At 34.5% G+C, this 10,533-nt stretch overlaps 2 long non-coding RNA genes across 2 annotated transcripts; both read right to left on the bottom strand.

Moving 5' to 3' along the window:
* Window positions 1-410: 410 nt before the first annotated feature.
* Window positions 411-4,638, bottom strand: LOC139115866 (uncharacterized). The gene is made up of 3 exons (XR_011548198.1): window positions 4,409-4,638; window positions 3,615-3,743; window positions 411-1,651 (listed from the first exon to the last, which is right to left on the bottom strand). It is a non-coding gene; the product is annotated as an uncharacterized lncRNA (long non-coding RNA).
* Window positions 4,639-7,768: 3,130 nt separating this feature from the next.
* Window positions 7,769-10,095, bottom strand: LOC139115865 (uncharacterized). Its single transcript, XR_011548197.1, has 3 exons — window positions 10,027-10,095; window positions 9,176-9,390; window positions 7,769-7,853 (listed from the first exon to the last, which is right to left on the bottom strand). It is a non-coding gene; the product is annotated as an uncharacterized lncRNA (long non-coding RNA).
* Between the last annotated feature and the right edge of the window lie 438 nt (window positions 10,096-10,533).

The raw sequence follows: 10,533 nt of genomic DNA, 5'->3' as shown, positions 1-10,533 counted from the left end.
TGTGTCGGCACATTTTCCTGTGGTTCTTTCTGACATACTTAATCTCTGAGAGCATCATACACACATCCTACAAATAACTTGTCAATTTCATAATATCACATTTTGTAAATTGATCTAAAACTACTATTTAATCATTTACATGTAAGAATAAATGGTAGCCCTATTGAGGATACACGAATAAAATCAATCTTTAATGTTTGAAAGCACTTTTGCTTACAATTGATATCAATTGTAGATGTTTCTTATAAACTATTACAATCGAGTGCTTAGATTATGAATTAAAGACCTCTATATTTAATATCTCAATATAAATGTTACTCTCCTGCAACATATATCAAACAATACTTCATTCAGCTGTTGTTATTAGCCAATTAAATTATGTTAAACACTTACTTTTTATCAACTTTGTTCTAAAATGGTTTCCCAACAACGTTTAATATAGTATTGCTGTAATTTCTAATGAAAGTAGCCTATAAGTTACAATATTTTCAAAATTAATAAAAATCGTAGTATACTGCTAAGCTCTTTTTGAAAGCTACAGTTCCATATTCAAAACGTCTTAGAAACTGATATCTTTATCAGCTTCAAAAGAAAATATATAACATCAAATATATACAATGAATTTAAGGACGAAATACTAAATATTAAAAATTGAACAAAATCTTCAACTTTACCGAGTAAAGACACATTACATTCTAAAAGCGTAAAACATTTATTAAAAACACATTGATTCAGTGTTGATAGGTATAGTTTTCTTCCGAAACATTAACAAATGTCTTAATAAATTTATTTTACTACTGTTTTCTCGCCCAATTGTCTCTATACAGATTGTTAACAGTTTTTCGTGTCATTGTATTAATTTTTATTCCTATATTCACATGTGCAGACTTTGGGATGAAGAATAGATGGACTGAGTGATACGTTCGTCTAAATAATATGTAACGCATATTTATATACCGTATTTCTATCTTGAATATATTGTACGATTTATACACAGGTGCACAGATGTTTAATAGCTACTATTGGACAAACCGGAATGTTATAAACGTCATCATAATCTCTGGGGCAGTGAACGTCGCCTTTCAAACATCTCTGATATAAATCATGCTCGGGAATACTTATATCGATTTAGAATACCATTTCTTAAATCTTTTCTGATAAATGTTTTGATCATTGGCATGAACACTGGTTTTACACTTTATCATCCTTGCACATGTCTGAATGACATAAAAAGAATTAAAAAAACAAACAAACATGTAACCTTGAAAGCAATGCGGTTGATGTATTCAGGGGGAAATGCAATTGCCAAAATTATTAAATGGAGTTCTTTAAGTTGACAGAGGACCTTTTAAAAATAATATGTTCTCCAGTATATAATGGCAAAAATACCAAAAACGGCTAAAAACGTAACCTTACAAATTGTGTCGACACGTTTGCCAAAGCCAATATATGCAGACTGAACGGTCATCGATATTTTCTTTTCACGGCGGTTTGCATACTTTTTTTGACATATGCCAAATTCAGATTCCCTTTCCAACATTTCATCTGTATACCTCGCGTGAACATTTGTAAGAGCTGCTTGTGATTCGTTCCTGTCGGAGTTTGTCATCTTGCTTGAAGCCGGATATCTTGCCATATCCATTTGCATGTCCTGTTAATTACAAATGCATTACAATGCTGTAACAAAGCCGAGTAACTGGTCAAATTTGACAAAATTATTACTGAATAAGAATCTTATATATTACAATAAACAAATAAGGCTGTCGAGCAACTGCGATACATACATACATGCATGCATGCATGCATGCATACATACATACATACATACATACATACAGAATAAGAATAATAGAATGGCCATTAATTGTGACAAGACAAAGACAATGATTGTAACAACGCAACAAAGACGTAGACATTTGAATAAACAAACTTTAGACTGTAATCTTGGTGAAACGGAATTGCAACCAGTACACTGTGAAAAGATTCTTGGTACGCTTGTCGATGAAAATCTGTCATGGAAGCAGCACTGTGACAAGATTTTTAAAAAAGTAAATAGTAATATTGCTTTGCTTAAGAGAATAAGACAGTTTTTACCTATGAATATAAGAAAACTTTTTTATAATACCTATATTTTACCACACTTGGATTACTGTTGTCATTTATGGGGAGCACCACCGTTTATGAAAGGGTTGCATAGGTTTCAGAAACGTGCTATCAGAGTGATGTGTGATGCAAGGTATAATGCCTCGACCGAGCGTTTATTTAAAACAATGCATATAATGCCATTACCAGATAGGATAGTTTATAAGAATGTTTGTACGGTTTTTAAATGTTTAAATAATCTTGCACCGCAATATATGACAAGTCTTTTTACCAAAATTGATCATAAAAGAGTTACAAGATCCAAGATGCAAAAATTGTTAGTGGTTCCTGCAACAAATAAGGATTTTTATCGAAAAGGGTTTACTGTAAATAGTGCCAATCAGTGGAATAATGTCGATTCAAATAAAAGATCTAGTAACTCATTAAGCAGTTTTAAAACTGCTTACCTGAAAGCTTATTGGGTATAATTTTTTGTGTTTGTGAATTTTAGTTTTCTTGTTAAATTTGTTTTTGTTATCTAGTGTGATTGTGCATTTTTTTCTCCTGTGTGCAGGTGGTGACTCCTGGCCACTTTTTTCTGTTCATTGTATTGTTCTAGCTATGTTAGTCATGTTTCATGTTGTTCTGCTCTGTATCAGTTGTATGTTCATTTGAGGGCCCTTGAGAAGATAAGTATCTTTACTGAAGCTTACCAGGCTACCCTCGTTAAACAAGGTTTAATAAAATAAAATAACATACATACATACATACATACATACATACATACATACATACATACATACATACATACATACATACATACATACATACATACATACATACATACATACATACATACATACGTAGGTACGTACATACATACATACATACATACATACATACATACATACATACATACATACATACATACATACATACATACATACATACATACATACATACATACATACATACATACATACATACATACATACATACATACATACATACATACATACATACATACGTACATACATACGTACATACACATACATACATACATACATACATACATACATACATACATACATACATACATACATACATACATACATACATACATACATACATACATACATACATACATACATACATACATACATACATACATACGTACATACATACATACATATATGGCGATTGCCACATGTAGGGCAAAATGCGGTTACTATATTCGGGAAACTTATCTTGGTTGTCTTCATCTGAGGTCAATATTTTTTTTCTACAGCTCATTTTTCTTTGTTGTGTATACCGATACTTGTTTGTTGGGTATCTGTACTGTGCTGATTGTGTTCGCAAGATTTTGTCATTATTGAACTTATGACAGTTATGTAGATTATTGCTCGGTACCATTGTTCTTATACAAAGTTTAGTAACTTATGATTAGGGGAAACATTCTTCGTAAGTGTCTTATGTCATATCCTTCACTGTTTAGCACACGGCAATCTTCGGTCATCGAAAGCTATACTTACCGAGTTTCTATCTGTGCATAATTTATTAGATCCCATGCCCCCAGTGGTGTACAACCAGTAAACCAATCCATATTCCAGCAAAATCACATAAACTAAAAGTTGACACATTGTCAGCCAAATGTCAATAGCCTGTATAAAAAGGAAGAGGATTATCAGTAAGTAAAGGAGAATAACAGCAAAAACTCTTCCTTCATATATATATATATATATATATATATATATATATATATATATATATATATATATATATATATTATATATATATATATATTATATATATATATATATATATAATATATATATATATATATGAAGGAAAAAACTAGCCATGCCATAGTCAGCGAAATTTATGCGAAGAAAATATCAATGCTGTATCTTAAAGTCATACCATACAATGTGTCATCGCGCAGGTCATACATATATTGCATTGTCCTTGAAATCGAGATATCACTCAAGTCATCAAATTACTTGTAGACAAGAGGACTAAAGTTTAACAAAGTATTGGCTTCTGGCAATGAAGTCAGTAGTTGTCGGCAGTTTTCAGATCGAGACAACATTTCATAGTTGATATCATATCCTTTTACTGTCCTTAAATAGGTCTGTTTAAGATATTTGACTGCACGTGCTTGGAAAGACGAACAGACTCCAGTCATCGAAAGAATGAAATAGATCTATGATATGAAAATTAATGAGGATCACAGTGTTAACCCAGTGTCATTAATGCACCATCAATCTGGACAAATCTTCAGTCGTGCAGATATGATCTCATTCTACTTCTTAGGGCAGTTGTATACCGTTATATATGCGACTTTAGGAAGCCCGCCTTTTAACAGGTTGGACTGAGTGATGAGGGCAAGGAGTGTGGTAATCGCCAGCATCACCCTTGCCGGTGATGCTACGGGATCTATCCAGAGACTGAGCCACGCTACGACGACCAATCCCGAACTAGGTATGAATGCCTCCAGGAGATAGAATCCCAGCAGGCGCTCGAGATGGAAATCGACTGTCAGATAACTGAAGTTTCCTGTCAAAATTTTAAAAAAAGATACAAAATTATTGAGGAACTCTTAGAAAATATTAACATCCACAATAATTGAACACTGAACAACTACTAATCAGTCCTGCACAATCTAGTATAACGGATCAATTCATTTTATTACAGAGGATATGAATACATGTCGGGGTCAACCTATTTATAATGAAAACTTGTATTCACAAGTTGAATGCCTAATGCAGGTACAAGATGAAGTCCTTGGTAAGCAAAAGTCGCCGTTCGCTGGAATCACAATGCTGCCGACCATAACTCCCCTTATTAAGATAAAAATACCTCACCCGAGAGGCAAAACGTTCATCGCATTAGGCGTTCTCTCCACAACTATATGTGTATGATTTAAGGACCTATCTGCGGGTCGAGGATGAATGTGCTATTTTGTATTGTCAAAATAATCTTTCACAACGTGTTCGTGATTAGGTCTTTCACTTGCACTGCATAGCTATCTTGTGTTCATTTGTACTAACATTTCCAATAAGGTTCGCATGGTAGATAATGGTAACTTTTTACTTTTGAGTAATCTACTTCTCAGTTATCATGTTTTTCCACGTTGTTGAGGATAATTAAATACTCATGCTTGCAGGCCATGCTTTTTGTTCGAGGACAAATTCCCTTTTCTTATAAAGAGAATCATAATCAGAAACCGTTAAGTAACTATATTACCATGTTACCTGTCCGTTGCATTTTAATTGGTCGAGTTGAACCATGTGACTGACTCCGAATACACAGTAATGGTTTGTTTACATGGCTGTGAATATGAATGATGATGTTAACATTGTAACTTTACAGTTAACAAGTAAATTGTGATTTGCACAAAGATAATATTTACTCTTAAGAAAGAAAGCACTTGGGCTAAGTTTAGACACTTAAAAAACAATCTCCCGATTTTCAAACTTTTTACAGCGCGCGTGACAGTGCGTCGCGTATTGCACAAGGTTTCGGGCACCGTTGTCTTATGCATTGGAAACTGTTGTCAATTTTGACGATTTTCTTGTGTTCGATGATAGTATTATGGAAATAACAGACTCCGCCCTGACCATTAACGTTTATTTATGGGCGTTGGCGAGAGAGGCAAGCCAAAATCAATGGGCTCGGCAAGCCTCGGCCGTTAATTTTTGGCTTTCCTCTCACCCTTGCCATTGATGAACGTTAACGGTCAGGGCGTCGCCCATTATCTGCAAGCAAAGGCGACATCCTGACCATTCATGTTTATTAAATGGGCAAGGACGAGAGGAAAGCCAAAATATTAACACCAAGTCCGTTAATTTTGGCTTTCCTCTCGCCTGCGCCCATAAATAAACGTTAATGGTCAAGGAGGAGTCTGTTATTTCCATAATATTATCAACAAACCAGAGAACACCGTCAAAATTTAAGAAAAAAATTCCCAAACGAAAGACAACAGGGCCCCAGAACTTGTATTGTAAGTGTTGTATTAACTGAACAGGGACGTGCTGGCCTGTTTGACATATATTCGAGTTCAGTGCAATACGCGACGCGCTGTAAATATTTTTCAAATCCAGAGATTTTTTGGAAAAGTGTCTTAACTCGGCCCACAAGTGCTCCATTTTATATACAGTGATTGATTATGATCTTTTTGCAAATCAAAATTTACGTTTTAGCTGCGAAGCTAAGATGTTTACTATTCTATGAATTGTTAGTATTCATATTCGCGGGCATGTAAACAAATCTATTGCTTTGTGTTTGTGGTCAGTCACGCGCTTCAGCTCGACCGATTAAAATGCGACGGACTTTGGCATTGTAAATGTGGATTGCAGAACAACAACATACGTGCACTTACTTTTATTTTGCTGGCTTGAAAATATCCCATACATCGTGTATTATGGTCGGTCAGTTTTCCCTATTTGACTAATGTATTTGTGACACGTCCCAAATAATAGACATTCATGGTTCGGTATCATATCACCTACCCAACCATATCATTAAAAATTGCAAACTGAAGTTGGAAATTGCAAGTATTATTTTGACATATTTGTTCTTACCAGTTATATATTGCTCTACCCCATCTGCTACGTTGCTTCCGGTCACGACGTACTGCGGCAAAGAGACTTTTGGTTCAATTTCTACCGGTTCATTGTCGCCAATGAGCCAATGCAATATGATCTCGTCTGTTCTATATGCATCTAAACAAATAAGAATTCAAAACCATATCGAATTTCGGCAGCGCAGGTTTGAAAATTATATTCTAAAAAGTACTCGTAATTTGAGAGGCATTTTGTGAGCCTCTATGTATGTCTCTGAATATAAATGTTCAATAAATTTGTTACCGAATAACATAAACAACAACAGCATCAACAAAAACAAAAACAACAAAATTAATATTAATCATCATCATCATCACTATTACATGTAATATCACAGATAGCATGGTCGTGACATATTTTTCAACATTTGGAAAGAAAGAAAAAAATTGGTGAGCAAAGAAAAAGAAATCGTTGGCAACCAACCAGTCGAGTCCGTCCCGGACCAATAAATATGCATAAATGTCATTAATATGCTATTGCAACAACATTTCTGTACCTAAGATGTATATTAATTAATAGCTTAAGTAGCAAGTGCACATAAAAATTATTTTCTCGTTAGGCCAAAGTAGTGCAATTCTTTGTTTTGCGTCCACTCAAAATGGGAAAAGGTATGCGTCTAAGCGGCTGAAAAACACACACAAGAAAAATAACACAATGTGATTTGATTGCAGCAAATAAAAATATTGTAACAAAATATTAGTTCTGAAAAACTAAGCGGTCATGTCCTAAAATGTCCTATTCAAATACACTGTGTGTATTTTTCATGGAAACCTTAAAAACCTAAGCGGGTGGGGACGCAAAACAAAGATTTTAAATACTTTGAGCTTATCAGAATAAGAATGAATCTCTCCTTTGCACGGCTTTTGGACGACATTGAGCATAGACGTTTTGGAAAGGGCTGACAGAAAACGAACTCATTTCATTTGTCAGAAATAATATAAGGACAGTCACAAAATGTTAATCAGAAACGAGAAAGAAATCAAGCGTCACACCGTTAGGCATACAACTATACACATTAAAATAAAAAGGCAGAAAACTTTCAACAATTAGGTTTCATTCTTACATGACATAATCTTCATTCCACAGTCTTGCTGATCGAAAGGAAACTTGCTCAAGTTCATGTAACATGTTAACGTGAGTGACATCCTGAGAAGTAAGTACAAATTAAGATGATGGAAAATTAACCGGAAAAAATTGCCTGCTTTTCCTCCTCCCCGCATCACTTGTTTCCTAAATGTTAATGCAACATACGTAGTGCAAAGCCAGTTTATACGATATAAGTTAAAAATGTTGTTGCGTACTGAAGTCAAACCGCGCATGAAAGTATAAGAAATGTCCATAATAACTTTCTGCTGACGAAGAGCATAAACCCTTCAAAACAAAAGCTGTTAATGTACTCACAATGCTTTCGTCTTGATTACGATAAATTGCCATATAAATTCTAACTGCAGGACTTTACGATGTATTTGAGTTCTTCAGAGACATTAGAGTTTAAGATAAGCCTTTTGTTTCGCGGGCTGACCACATATTAATTCAGTAAACTCTCGATGAGATTCGAGCTCACGACGTACATGCAAGCACTGGGCTAAATCAAATAATATTATATTAACATATGATGGCGCCACTTGAAACATGTAGCCATCTGCGTAAATAGCTATGTGTACCCCCTTGTTGATGTATATTCACACTGGTTTTGTCTCCTGACGAGTGAGTGTTGCAAACTAAAGACAAAAATCACACACTACATATGATTGTCTAAACTTTCGAACCTTTAGGTCTTGAAAATTGACCCTTGTAGGATTCGAATCAACGTCCTCCGAAATCATTTAGGAAGCCCTACCAAATGCACTGCCGGATAATATTGAAAACGTTAATTTTATAATTACATAATAAGGATTCCTTAAAACAACTCCTTCAGGAGGGTAAAAAGTGTAAAGCCGAGGTCTCTTTCGGAGAAGAAAAAAGGCCAACAGGACAGCGCAAGAGCATGGGGACATGAGTTCTAAACCTAAAGGGCAATTTTTAAGCCCACGAATTTTGCAGTGTAGAGACAATCTGATATAGCTGTGAGCTTATATATATATATATATATATATATATATATATATATATATGTGTGTGTGTGGTGTGTGTGTGTGTGTGTGTGTGTGTGTGTGTATAATAACTGTATAAATTCATACATACATATATACATACATACATACATACTACTAAATATTATAATAACTGTATAAATACATACATACATACATACATACATACATACATACACACATACATACATACATACATACATACATACATACATACATACATACATACATACATACATACATACATACATACATACATACATACATACATACATACATACATACATACATACATACATACATACATACATACATACATACATACATACATACATACATACATACGTAAATATAATTGAACATAAATGTACAAACCGTAAACTGTAGAGTATATCACCATTCGGGTAGATTTGAAAAAGTGAATTTTGCTTTGGTGATTCATGAACGAAGCTCTCTTTAGAGTTTAAAATGAAGGTATCAGGAGTCCAGAACATTGTTTTCACGTCGTCGTCGACAGAAAGGACCTTTGCGTTGTGTTTAAGGCGCGGGTCATTCCAAAACTGTCTATAGTACATTGTTATGGAGTAATCCTATTTGAAAGGACAAAACCATTCTTATCGTCAATGAAGAATACACATATCTGGTAGTGGCGTGCATGCATCGTTTGTAACGTAAAACGAACGATCGTGTTTAGCCTGCTGTTATAAAGACCAGTAAACCCAACTGTCATGTTTTAACGGATAAGATTCCAAATAATTTTTAACTTTAAAAAAACTTCAAAAAGGCAGTTGTCGTCTAGTTTTATTTGCAATTCTTTGTCAAGTTCTGATGCTATCCACGTGTGCTATCTAATACGAGCGTTCATGTATGGCGAATCATTCAGGGTACCGGCAAAATAAATTTACTGAGTTTGGTGAATAACCTTGCAATGTGGTCTTTCCGTGCAGTCTTTAAATATGACCAATGCTGTCGATGAATTTAAAAAAGTAAGAGAGCATGCTTAGCCTTCGCAGACTGATACGTGATTGCTGTATTGATCAGTTTGACGTTGTTCTCGAATGTTCTTAAATGGTAAGTTTTACCGAGTATTATTTTTGTCGGGGTGATGGTATGTTCCTGTCTATCCATTAGAATCCTGGGCTAGTATTTTATTCACTATATATCAATTGAAATCCATGTTTTAATACAACTCGACAGAAATTGGTATCAAAGGACAGGGTACTTACCGTATCTGTCTCAGAGACTGAATGAAAACTTGCTACGAAAATATTTATGTGAAGGTCGACCGGTTTGCCTGCGAAGAAAGTGCTTTCTGTTTAAAATTTCCCATTAGACAGGTCACTTTTCTCATAATTTTGATGGTTTAAAAAGTTAAAAGAACGTTTTAGGAAAAGTTGGCATTCACATTTTTGCTCTTAACAAGGTGTGTATTAAAGATAGCCGGGGAAGCTGTCGTATGTGGAATTCACTGATGCGTGTTTAATGACCCAATGTTATTAATTCGTATATTCTATGCAAAATTAAAAATAATCCCACCAAAATCAAGCATGTCGTAAGGTCAAAATATATTATGAAGGCCAGGAAATCGGACAATTGTCCGGGGTCAAATTCCGCTTTGTTATGGAAAATATTGTCGGTGTCAGCCTTGTTACTGAGGTAACCCATTCCTCCGAAATTTACTTTCACCTTATCATTGACATCAGAAGACAAATGGCAAACCACTTACCAAGTGT

This window comes from Ptychodera flava, chromosome 17 (assembly GCF_041260155.1).
Source record: "Ptychodera flava strain L36383 chromosome 17, AS_Pfla_20210202, whole genome shotgun sequence".
Taxonomy (NCBI): domain Eukaryota; kingdom Metazoa; phylum Hemichordata; class Enteropneusta; family Ptychoderidae; genus Ptychodera; species Ptychodera flava.
This window is presented reverse-complemented; position numbering and strand designations above follow the sequence as displayed.